The sequence below is a fragment of the Humulus lupulus genome, chromosome 3 (genome assembly GCF_963169125.1).
Source record: "Humulus lupulus chromosome 3, drHumLupu1.1, whole genome shotgun sequence".
Taxonomy (NCBI): Eukaryota; Viridiplantae; Streptophyta; class Magnoliopsida; order Rosales; family Cannabaceae; genus Humulus; species Humulus lupulus.
This window is the reverse complement of record NC_084795.1, coordinates 127,623,734-127,636,155: the sequence shown is the minus strand read 5'-3', so window position 1 is coordinate 127,636,155 and position 12,422 is coordinate 127,623,734. Positions and strand designations below refer to the sequence as shown.

General features: G+C 32.4%; 1 long non-coding RNA gene and 1 pseudogene across 1 annotated transcript; both read right to left on the bottom strand.

The window, feature by feature from the left end:
• Window positions 1–235: 235 nt before the first annotated feature.
• Window positions 236–8,425, bottom strand: LOC133821345 (uncharacterized). The gene is made up of 3 exons (XR_009887498.1): window positions 8,221–8,425; window positions 8,038–8,102; window positions 236–542 (listed from the first exon to the last, which is right to left on the bottom strand). It is a non-coding gene; the product is annotated as an uncharacterized LOC133821345 (long non-coding RNA).
• On the bottom strand, window positions 4,244–6,783 carry LOC133821344 (geranylgeranyl transferase type-2 subunit beta 1-like; annotated as a pseudogene).
• Window positions 8,426–12,422: the final 3,997 nt, after the last annotated feature.

Here is a 12,422-nt window from a genome sequence, read left to right as displayed (position 1 = left end):
ACGACTTCTTTTAGCTGTTCAATATCGGGGTTGAGGTCTTCAAATAAGTCCAAGGGGGGTTCATCACACTTAAATTTTCCTCGTAGAGGAAGGTCTCCAGGTGGAGGAACCTGCTGACCAGGGTGCAGAGGGGAATTTGACAAATCGAAGGGCGGTCATCTGGTCTAGTGGTAGGGTTTCCCCCTTGTGGTTCCTTGTAAAAAACGCCCTAGACTAGTACTTAATAAAACATTCACATATCATTGGCCCATAAAGAAAACCACTTTTTATAAAGGTCTCAGTGGGGACTTGCTTAAAACAATGCAAGTTGGGCCCATTAGTTTAAAAAGAAAATATGAGTTTTTATGCAAAGTTCAAAAGAAACAAAATTAAATAATTAAGTCCCACTGATAATTTAGAAAGTCTCTTAAAACATAACATAATTAAAATGGCGTCCTAAAGTGATCGTTTATTCCGTCCATAGGATACCCCACGCCATACACCCTACGACGATAGAACTCCTCACGTCACCACGCGTGCCACAGAGAAATCCTATTTGCTACCTGGAAGGAAAGTAAGGGGGTGAGCTAAAAGCCCAGTAAGGAAGTACAAACAATAAGCAAGTAAGGATACAACAAATACAAACACTATCGTTCATCTTAAACATCATGGCATCATCATATCTTAACATTATCGTAACATACACATCATAGCATATCATAACATTATTGTAACATAAACATCATAGCATATTATAACATTATCGTAACATAAACATCATAGCATATCATAATATTATCGTAACATAAACATCATAGCATATCATAACATTATCGTGACATAACATCATATCACATTCATATAGCATTCATGATGAACATGGCCCGCTAACTTGTCCATGTCACCCTATGAGGTAAACAAGAGTCTCTGGTCCTTGAATAACCTCAGCGCGTCCGCCCTAGGAGTTACGTCTTTATATCCTTAGTAACTCGAGTTACGTCTTTATATCCTTAGCAACCCATTTGATGTGTCGCGTTCATCACGCTAACATCCATTCATAAACATAGGAGTTACGTCTTTATATCCTTAGTAACTCATTTGATGTGTCGCGTTCATCACGCTAACATCCATTCATAAACATATCATATTCTTACAAGCCACATATCATCACATTATGGCATTCATAATTCATAACGATTCATTCATACAACAGTCTTACCATTCATAGCATGAAATCATAAAATCTATCTAACTTCCTTACCTCAGGTCCGTGCTAAGAAATTTCACAACCTTTCAACGAGCCTATACCATAACCAAAACAACATTTCTTAGGTTCATAAAATTACTATATTGCCCTTTCATACAACTCATGTGTGCATGGGCCATGCACACATAATAAGAGTTACACATAACATGCAATTATTCTTAACTACACATAAGGCCATAAAAGAATAATGCTCATTTTATCTATTTTACATGCATGATCTTTCTATAAAAACCACATGGTTGAATAATAGACATAATTTTGGACGTAAAAGTGGATTTGCATGTAACATGGATATGTGGGAACATTGCGTAATTGTGTCGTTTTAAAAACGATAATTCTACATATCATACTTTCATCGTTTTAAAATTAATAGACTTATAACATGCTTTATTTTTCTTAAAATTCCTAGGTTGATTAAATTTCTCAAAAAATTATTTTATTTAGCTTAAAAAAAATAAAATATGTGACAATTTCATTCATTATTCTCAAATTACAAAGAAATAACAAAAGCTTGGAATTTAATTAAAATACCTATGATTAATATGTTTCTTTAGAAAAATCAAATTTAATATTTGGTTAATTGTGTTACATAAATGATGTGAGAAAAATATATATTTAAGTGTGGGAAAATTATATTTTATTTAAATTATTTAAGACTTAGTTTTATGTAACATAAATCCATATGTGACAATTAAATAATCATTTTTAAACTTTTTAAACCAAACTTTCAGCCACTATTTAATTTCTTTAAAAATTACAAATAAATTGATTCTAAATATTTTTCTCAATCAAAATAAAGAAAAATCATAACTTATCAAAATATGCATTCATACCGTATTAAAATACCACTTTTAATATTACCATGATTTAGGGTATTAATTTTATATCAAATACTCATGAAATTCATTTTATTGAAACACTTCACTTTTTTTTACAAAAATTCTAGCAACCATTTTTATCTTTAAAAATCACCATATTCAATTTAAAACCTCATATTTTTTCTAAAAATACAATAAAAATTATGTAGGTATTTATTTGAGTAAAATATCATTTTGTTGTGACTTAAAATACCCTTTTTAATTTCATAAAATTAACATAACATCAATGACATTACTTATGCATGCAAATCATTTTTTTTTATCAAACTTTTATCAAATTATTTACAAAAATCAGCAAGCTTAATTTTTCATGAAATTCATCATTTATCTAAAAAAATTCACATAAAATCATACATGTCCAAAATCTTATCATGCTCTTATTATATACATAATTCTAAGAATATTACTAACATATTCACATGCAATCTTATAAAATCCAATTTTTCTATTCCATTGAATCTACACATGAAATCCAACAAAACACCAACAATAACAATAACATACATTAATTCATAAACACCATATTCACATATGCCTTTATATTAACCTAACATGTTTCTATCATTATTTTCAGGCATCTTATAATTTATTCATTCACATTATCACATGCATCCTATCAAAATTTCATGGATCCAAATAGCAAGATTACCAATTATCATTTTACCCAAATTACATAGGTCCTAAAACATGGATCTAATATATTGAAAATCATACAACATCAAACAAAATATCAAGATGATCCTTAGGTATGCCTAGGCCAAAACCCCATATTTGCATTCATAATTACCACTAATCAATATACATAGAAAATCAACATCAAAACCCTTTTATATATCAAACCATAATATCCTTCATGCAAATCAAACAACTCATTATCAACAAGATATCAAGAACACAAAGTACCCATTTTTCCTACCCAAAACATAAATCCCCTTTAACCATAATCCCTCTAACACTACAAGAAAATGGGGTCTTTACCTACCAATTGTAAGTGTAGGTAAAACTAGCCTAATGGTGGGTAATATGGTTTACCTACCAATATTGAATTGGTAGAGATTGGTAGGTAAAAGTTAGTGGGGAAAGAGTCTTTACCTACACTTATTAACACTGGTAGGTAAAAGAATCAGTGGACCCCACTAAGTTATAAATCAATTGATGAGTCATCAAATGACGTGTTTGATGACATGGCATCCTACGTGTATGCTGACATGGTTTTTGTAGTTTTACGTGTCTGATGATGTGGCATCCTATGTGGCATTCTGCGTGGCATCATATGTGGCATCCTACGTGGTGTCATTTTATTAGCCCACATAGCATTATTTTATTGGTTTGTTACACAATTTATATTTTGTTCAAATTTAATGGTTATGTGTAGGTAAAAGATAATAACAGTTATTTATAAATGTTATATATTAGAAATAAACTAGAAAAAAACCATTCAATAATAAAATGTTTAATGCTAAAATTCTTTATAATGCTCAATACTAAAATAAGTCATAAAGTTATAATTTTAAGGTTACCCTTACCAAAATAAAAAAAACTTCATAAAGTTCATTCCATTCCTTGGTAAATTAATATAAATAAACTAAGAATCATCTATTATTAGATTCCAAATAGTGATCAACGACTTCTTTCATAGGAAGTAGAGGTGGAACTTGCCTAGTCCTCAGTTGAGCTTCCACAATAGTATCATTAAGTTCACTGAAATGGAGAAACAAAAAATGACACTAGATTAGAATAAAGCCTGAAAAAGAAACACTACCTGGTATGAACAGATAAATATTTTTCCTTCTTAGAATAGAAGTGAAATTTGAAATCCTAGAATACATGTCAATCTCCACATTGAGAAGGTTTCATTATCTATAAATCATACATGCTAATGCTAATGCTATATATGAGCATACCTAACAAAGGTTGCAGCCCATTCTTGAGATGTATGAGTTGTTACATGCATGAAATTATGCTGGTGTCTCTTTTCTCTTTCATCAGCTGGCATATTCAAATGACCACGATCACGAGACTGCATTTGATTCAAAATAATGTCCAAAGCATTATCCCTTTAACAATATATTTCTACTTCAATATAAAGATATATTATTTTCATTATTTCTTATAAAAGAGAAAACAATGAGTTCAGTTATAATTAGAATCATAAGTTGTTCTTCAGGATCATTATTTGCCCAAGAAAATTCTATTTACAACATCAACCGGCAAAGCATAGGCTGGATCTATGGCTTTCAATCCTGGATATTCAAGAAGTGAAAGTCCTGCATCAACCATATTTCATGTCATAAAAATAAAATGCAACACAAAGACCATTTAATTAGCACCTAATGAAATTCAGGGCACAAGCCAAAGAGATAACTACACTGTTTCCTAAATTCCTACGTTCAAAATTTCATAGACAAAAAAAAAATGCAAACCCATAGAAGTGATTACTCAACTATCCCCACGTGTCTCTCTCTATTATCTTACCCTTCCTAAACTATGAAATAGTACCAATTTTATGAACATAACTTATAATAGAGGACAAATAGTTAAATCCGAAATTTTGGCATTACAGATGCTTTCAAAATGCAATGCATCCTAGACTGTTAACTTTCATAGAGAGAGGGCGGCATGCAAATTCAAAAGAAAATGAAAGAACTCAAGTAATTTTACAAGCTACACCAAAGTATGTGTGGTAGACATCAACTGCATCATCTGGTCTATCTGAAATTCCTCCATTTTCTACATCCTGAGATTACAAAAATTAACCAAAATCCTCAGAGGTAAGAGTGAAAATGTCCCTGTTCCCAACATGATGATCTGAAAGATAAGAGTACTTTGCATAGTTATAAGATTACCTGGCAGTCTAAGATGAACTTCACAAGTTTTTCCTTGTTAATCCAATGTACTCTGTCAATCATGATCAGGCTAGAAAGGACCCACCATGAATAGCAGACCTAGTTAAGAAAACTAATTCAATAGGCTTTAACAAATATTTGTTTCTTTTGCCACTTGAGACTAGCTCAAATGATTCAATGAATAAGTGGAGGTCCAAGATGCAGGGCTCTAAATGTATCTTGTAAAAAATAAACAAAGCAATTTCTTTTTAAATAAGAATTCTACATACAACTGGAAGTGTCTCTGGGCGCCCATTAAGACCTCCAGATTTGACTTGCCGCTCACACAACCACCACCCGAGAAGGTCTTTGTCGATATGATGCAGAGACCCTGTAATACCAAGAGCTCCCACACAACAGAAAACTGCAGTGATGGTGACAAAACATCATTGTTATTCTTGACTGGACTAAATTTAACACCCTGACAATAGAAGTAAATCACACGAGGTATAAATCCAAAATCAAAACTTAATAAACTCATATTGCAATAGACTTGTAACTTACTTTGCCCAGCATGAGACTCTCCACCCGGTGTACATCCAAATCCACCATCCAGGTTTTTGCAACTAACTATATACTTCACAGCCTTCTCAACATTAATTTTATTCAACTGATGCACCAATGCAAGGCAGCATATTGCAATATAGGAGAATCTAATGCAATTTAAAGACAAAAAAAAATCAATGAATACTAACTTCAACAAAACAAGAGGCAAAGAAGAAAATAGGAGACAAGACTACCTTGTATCAACTTCACCCCATTCATCCCCGGAAAATGATCCATCTTCATTTTGCAGCCCAGCAACATCTGATTTAATAGCTAAGTAACGCAATAAAGTTTAATTGGACTATGCATTCAATAGTAATTACTAATAATTACCAATTTTGCTAAGTTATAAAATCTCATAAGCCAAGTAATCATCTATCCTTTTTTAAGCTAGCAAAGCTACACTAGCTCCAGAATGCATAGCCAAAAATAAAATTAAACATTTGTAATAAGATGAAAGAAGATTTCTTTTCAAACTTGTGTAAAAGTAATTTGAAATAAACAAATGGTAAAAAGGATACAATTTGACACCTTCTCAATGTCTAGAACATCAAGCTTGTTAAAGAGGGCTAAAACTTGCACAACACTTAGGGTATACATTACATGTGGATCATGCCCAATGTTACCACCAAAACCACCTGTATAAAAATAAATAAATAAGGCAGAGAAACTAATTAGTGACCACTTTGTCCATAGCAATAACAACTTTAAGTTTTCTGTCTTAATCCATTCCTCGTCATCTAAAAGCCAATATATATATAAAAAAAGAATCTTCAAAAACATCTTTTTACAAACCTGACTCATGTTGGCAACTTATGAGCCATGAAATAATTTGATCAACATCCACAACATGAAGCTTTCCCAATAAGTCAAGAATGGTGAGCCCCCAATATGCTCCATTCATTCTCAAATGCTCAATCACCACAGATTCAAATGACCCTTTTTTCTGATTTCAACAAATTTCACATACCTTTAGATATACAAACGCTATTCGATATGAGGGTGTAATTTGGGATAGAACACACCTTTTCCACTGATACAATGTAATTGGCATGCTTCTCCGCCGCTAACTCTCCCATCTGCAAATTAAGCTTCAGTAACTTTATTTCATTTCCCTTTTATGAGACCTGAACATAACATGTCTGTGTACATATATATATGTGTGTGTGTGTGTGACAAAAAGAAAAGGCTTACATTTGAGAAATGAAATTGATCTGCCAAGAAAAGGTTTTACTCCAGTAAAACACGGTTTTGTAGAGACCTGGTTCTTTTATGAAATCAGTGGTGAATCCTGAGTTGGTTTTAAAGAGGCCTCGACTAAGAAATCAAAATACACTCTAGTCTAAACTTCTCTAGCACGCTCTTAAGCAACTTGAATGCATAATAAAAAAAATAGCAACAACTCTAATTTTTATGCTATCAACTATATTACTTTCAGCAGCAATATATACATATATATATCATATTTACATATAACAACATAGAGAGATACCATGGGAGAGAGGTGAGTTACCGTGAGTGTAAGTGGGAGAGAGATATCAAACCCAGCTGTTCCCCAAAGCCCCCACAACGTACGTAGATCCCCATCCCCGCCATTGAGCCCGCATCTAAGATGAGGAAGACCACGAGCCCAGACCCACACCTCTTCCCCGTGCCCTTCTTCAAACTAGAGGCTTGGGCTAGTCGGAATCTCACCAGAAAGTGCAAGAGGCGGACGGCTTCGGACCATTGGTTGACAGCCCTGGGCAGCGCGTATGGTGGTGAGCTCGTGGGGGTCGACATTTCGAGGGCCGACAGTTCGATTGGGCTGGCGCGTGTACGGCTTCGGCGATGGGACGATGGACATTCAGGCCTGGCAGAGGCAACACAGTAGTCAGAGAGAAAGAAAGAGGGCTTCGGGGAAGATAGAGGAAAAGAGAAGCTTTATGTTTCAGATTTTTTTTTTATTTACAAATTTTCTTATTTACTTAATTACAAAAAATCTGATACCTAATACACAATTTCTTTTTTATTTAAATTAAAATCATCTTGTGTGTGGCTGAAATAAATACTCAAATATATGTTATTTATATTTTTTCCAACTATGTACACACGTGGCATGCCACATGTTATACATTGTGTACACATCATATTATTTACTCCACATAAGCTTCCAAATAAGCATTTATAATAATAAAATAATATAATGAAAATAAAAAATGGGGGGAAAATTGAGCGGGAATGGTTAAAAAATTTCCCTCCATAATATACGTAGGTAAAAATCATTACCTACTGATATTATTGGTAGGTAAAGCTATGTTTTGAAATATAATATAATGGACTAGCATTTACCTACTAATATTTTCTACCAATAAATATTGGTAGGCAAAACCCTACTTTCCCTACCAATATATATTGGTAGGTAAAGATCAGATTTCTTGTAGTGTAATAATCGATCCATCAAAACCAAAAATCACAAAAATTTAGGGAGGGATTTCAATACCTCTTCTTGATAGAAAATCAAGAATCCAATCCAATCAAGAATCCAATAACCTCCTTGCTCAAACCCTAGGGGTTGTATATTTTGAATAATCAAGATGGAGAAAAGATGAACAAAGTTAGAGACAACCCAAATCAATATACTAGATTTAACATAAGAAATCATAAAGCAAAACAAGAGCTTTACCCTAGCTTGAACCTTTCTTCTTCTCCTTCTTCCTTTCTTTCTTCTTCTCCTTCTCTCTCTAGGTCACGCCCTCTCTTTCTCTCTCTTCTCTCTATAATTTGGCAGCCCCAAGAGCATAATGCTCTTCCATTTTTCCCATTCCCTCTATATCCTAATTTTCCCATAATGACTCAATAAAAGAAAAAGGCAACTTTCCTATTCTCTTCCAAAATTTGTCTTAATTCATATTTATTTAATTATATCACAATAGGTGAAAAAATAAAAGATGATCACTTCATTTCCCAAAACAACATTATCACCTTATTTTTTTAATTTATTTTATTTAAAAAAAAAATTATGGAAATAAGATGATAACTAGAATTGACCCAAATACAATAGAAATCTCAATCTTCCTTTCCCATTTAGGTTCACACGTCCAAGCATCTTCATTTCCCTTTTCTTTTTATTTTTTTTATAAATTAATTCAAATAAAATCTAATATAAGGAAGTATAAAGTCTGTAGAAAATCTTCACATGTGTACCATGCTACCATGCAGTAGCACACACTAAATCACTAGGGTGCATCATTATCTACCATGCACCTTTGTGCATTCAACCAAATCTCACATAATCACATCAATTGTCACACTTATTTAAAATGTAACACTAATAGTAAAATAAACATGTTACACAATTATTCACATATTAAAATAAATAACCAAACAAACAATTAACAAATTTAACTTCAAAAAGATTATACCAAACAATTCTAACAATTAAATAAAATAACAAACAATCAAATAAAACAAACAACAACTAAATAAAATAAACAACATTTAAATAAAACAATTCATCACACTTAACATTTAAATAAAATAAATCACAAAATTTTAATAATCTAAAAAAAAAAAAATTTGGTGCACTACATTCCTGGATTTGGCTTCTAGTAATGATAGCCATTGATTCAAACAGATCTGGTAGATTGTGACTTGAATTTCAGCTCTCAATGAAAGCACCAAAATGTTGACCAGCATTTTGGTCAATGACATTGAGTCAATTTGAACGACAGTAAATAATTTAAAAGAGCTGAATTCAAGTAAAACGACACAAGGTATTTATAACGCTTCGACCCCAAGAGTTGGTAATGACCTACGTCCACTTGCACTTTTATTAATCAAGAAAGTCACATACTCAAGATCAAGAAGAACAAGGTTCAACTGAGTTTTCCAAGCCTGAGAAAGAATACAATTCGATAGGATTTTGTATGTAAAGTGCGCTTTAGAAAATAATGACATTGAGAGATATCTATGTATAGAGTCTTTTAAGTGGCTATGGGCCCTACAAAATAATCTAGGCCCTACACGTGTAGTGTGGGATTGTTATGATTACATATTCAAAATAATACAAAAATTAAATTAAAATATCAGTTACATAAAATATCTTGTGAAATCTGGATCATTCTTGTTGAATGACTTGTCCATCAAGCATGTCTCCCTTCGAGTATCTTCATAAGGTGGTTGTGCCTCTGGCTAGTGCTATTCCATTCAAGCAGTAAGCTTCATGGACTTCAATCTCTGCAAGGTAATTAACCTCCTTCATGCTGATGGAGCACACTCGAGCAACACACTCATCTCGACCAGCTTGTTGGAATTTCAATGCATTTTACTGCCACGTGTCTTCTTCATATGCAACATTATCATGTCCAATTTTGGGTTAATTAATATGCATGTTTGAGAATTTATTTTTTCTCCTAGCAAGTTTTTATGCAATTGTTTGAAAAATTCTCATGTTCATTATTACTATTGGCAAACAAGTTTTGAGAATTTATGTTCTCGAAAATGATGATATGCAAGTAGTTGATAATTTTATGTTGTGAGTGAAGTTCTCGAGAAACAGTTATATGCAATGTTTGAATGCTCTAAGGTAAATTTATATTTGAATCGAGAAGTTATTTTAGTCATTTATTTTTTTCTATATGTAAGTGTATACTTATTCTTATGCATGGATAGCAATAACATGAAAGTGCTTAGACCGATTAGAATGGTGACTGACCTAGCGAAGCTTGGGGTTTTGTCTGAGATGATTCAAGACACCATGCGTAGGAGAATGAAGTCATCCCAAAGGAGAACGAAAATAGATCAAAAGGGTTGATTTCATCGAAACAATAAGTGATCAAATTCTAGAGACAATATGGATGGAGGCTTACAAACAATATTGAAGAAGCACCAACTATTGAGAATAGTACTGCAAATGCCATGAGTGCAAAAGAAAGTGGATAAGTTTGGTACATAAGAAATGTCTCAAAGAAAACATACTATGTGACATGTTAGTCTGGTATTTCATCATTGGATATGTGGAGGAACTAGATAGTCAAAGGTTCTTTTAGAATATGCTCATGTATCATCTAGTAGAGTCTACTCTTGATGATAGTAAGATGATTGAAGTGATAGAAGTTTATTATGCCCTAGATGAGCATTATGACCTTAAATATTTTTCGGAGGTTGTTTAAAGATGCTTATCAAGAGAAGAATAGAGACAACTAGAAAGCAACCATGGGCAAACAATAGGAGAAAATGGAAAGAAGAATAAACAAGTGATGACTATTAAAGAAGAGGAACACAACTGTCCTGAACGCAGTCGTAGGCACATTAGGGAATGAGAAACTAAATTTTGGCTACATATATGGTTAGAAAAGGACATGTGATGAAAATAAGTTGACAAAAAATGAATGACAAAGAGAGAACACATGAATGGACTCAAGAAAAGGTCGTGAAAAGTTGAACCAAAAAGAAAGGTCACCTTTCTACCCCAAAATACTCTTAAACGTAAAAGTTGATTTTGAAGTATGCAAGTCAATTGATAGTCAAACCTTGCGAGGTATTTAGGGAGATTTTCTCCACGATATTACTGTTAGGAAAACTTATACATGATCTTTATTTATTTTCATGTAGATCTAATATTAAACAAATTAATATGAGATAACCTAGAACATGTTTCTAAAACTGAATTCAAAGAGAAATAATGATAAGAATACTTACATTATACGCAACGGAATGAAAGAGTCCTTCCTTCAGTTTCTCTAACCCTTGTATCCTTTCAGTTGCGGAGTATTATCAAGAAACTGAACCGATCTTCTATTATCTTCACAGTCTTCCAAAGTATCATTGGAATCACCTAGACTAGAGTGGGCAATTCTCAACACATGAGATAGATACAAAGAGAAGAAAAGACAAGAACTAAGAGGCTTAGAAAATGACTTGTATTTAGAGAGAATCTAAAAACTATCAGAAACTTGTATTTTTTACTTCTGAACTTCTCTTGTGTTTTCAACTATCTCTTAACAATCCTTTTATAGACTCAATTATGTCATTTATTTAATTAAAAAATCAATAAAATAATATCCAATTAACGACCCTAGGTCGAAATTATCATGGGCTTTAGCCCCGTGAAATTTCTCATTTGATTATAAGCCCATTGGACTTAAAATCAAGACTTGTATTATTTTTTATTGATTTAATTAATTAAATAGTTATTTAAATCCTTTATCAAATTAATTATTTATAATTTGAACCTTGATTTAAACTTATTTATTAATTTAGATACCAATTTATCTTAATTAATAAATCTGCCCTAATTTCTCTTTTCTTCTCAAAGTTACATAACTCTGTGAAACTATCCAAAAATGACCTGATCGACTTTGATAATTCTAATTGATAATTAAATCAATTAATTGAGACTATCTAGATGATTTTATCCAAGGTACAGTGGGGACCATGGGCCCATGAAATTAAGTTCCAATAAGTTATCATAAATCTAACAAATAAATTTACTAACTTATTAATTCCTCGCGACTCCACTAAAGACTTGGAATTGCACTCTTGAATTCACAGAACGCTCTATAAAAAATATAGATACGCTATTAATTATCCATTGTTACAACCATATTTGCCACTCAATCCTCTATAGACGGTCTACAATGAGATGGGACTAAAATACCGTTTTACCCCTCATTGTATTTTATCATTAAAACACTTAGTTCCTTGTAAATGATATTTCAGTAAACTAATTTAATTACTGAAATGAGATCTCTATCATTTAACACCTTGAACCAAACTAAAAGGAAACTATCGTTTCACTTCTTCATCAGAAGCTATAGATGTTCATATCTATGATTAACACTCCCACTCAATTATATTACCGAGTTCCCAAGATGTAAGTATGGG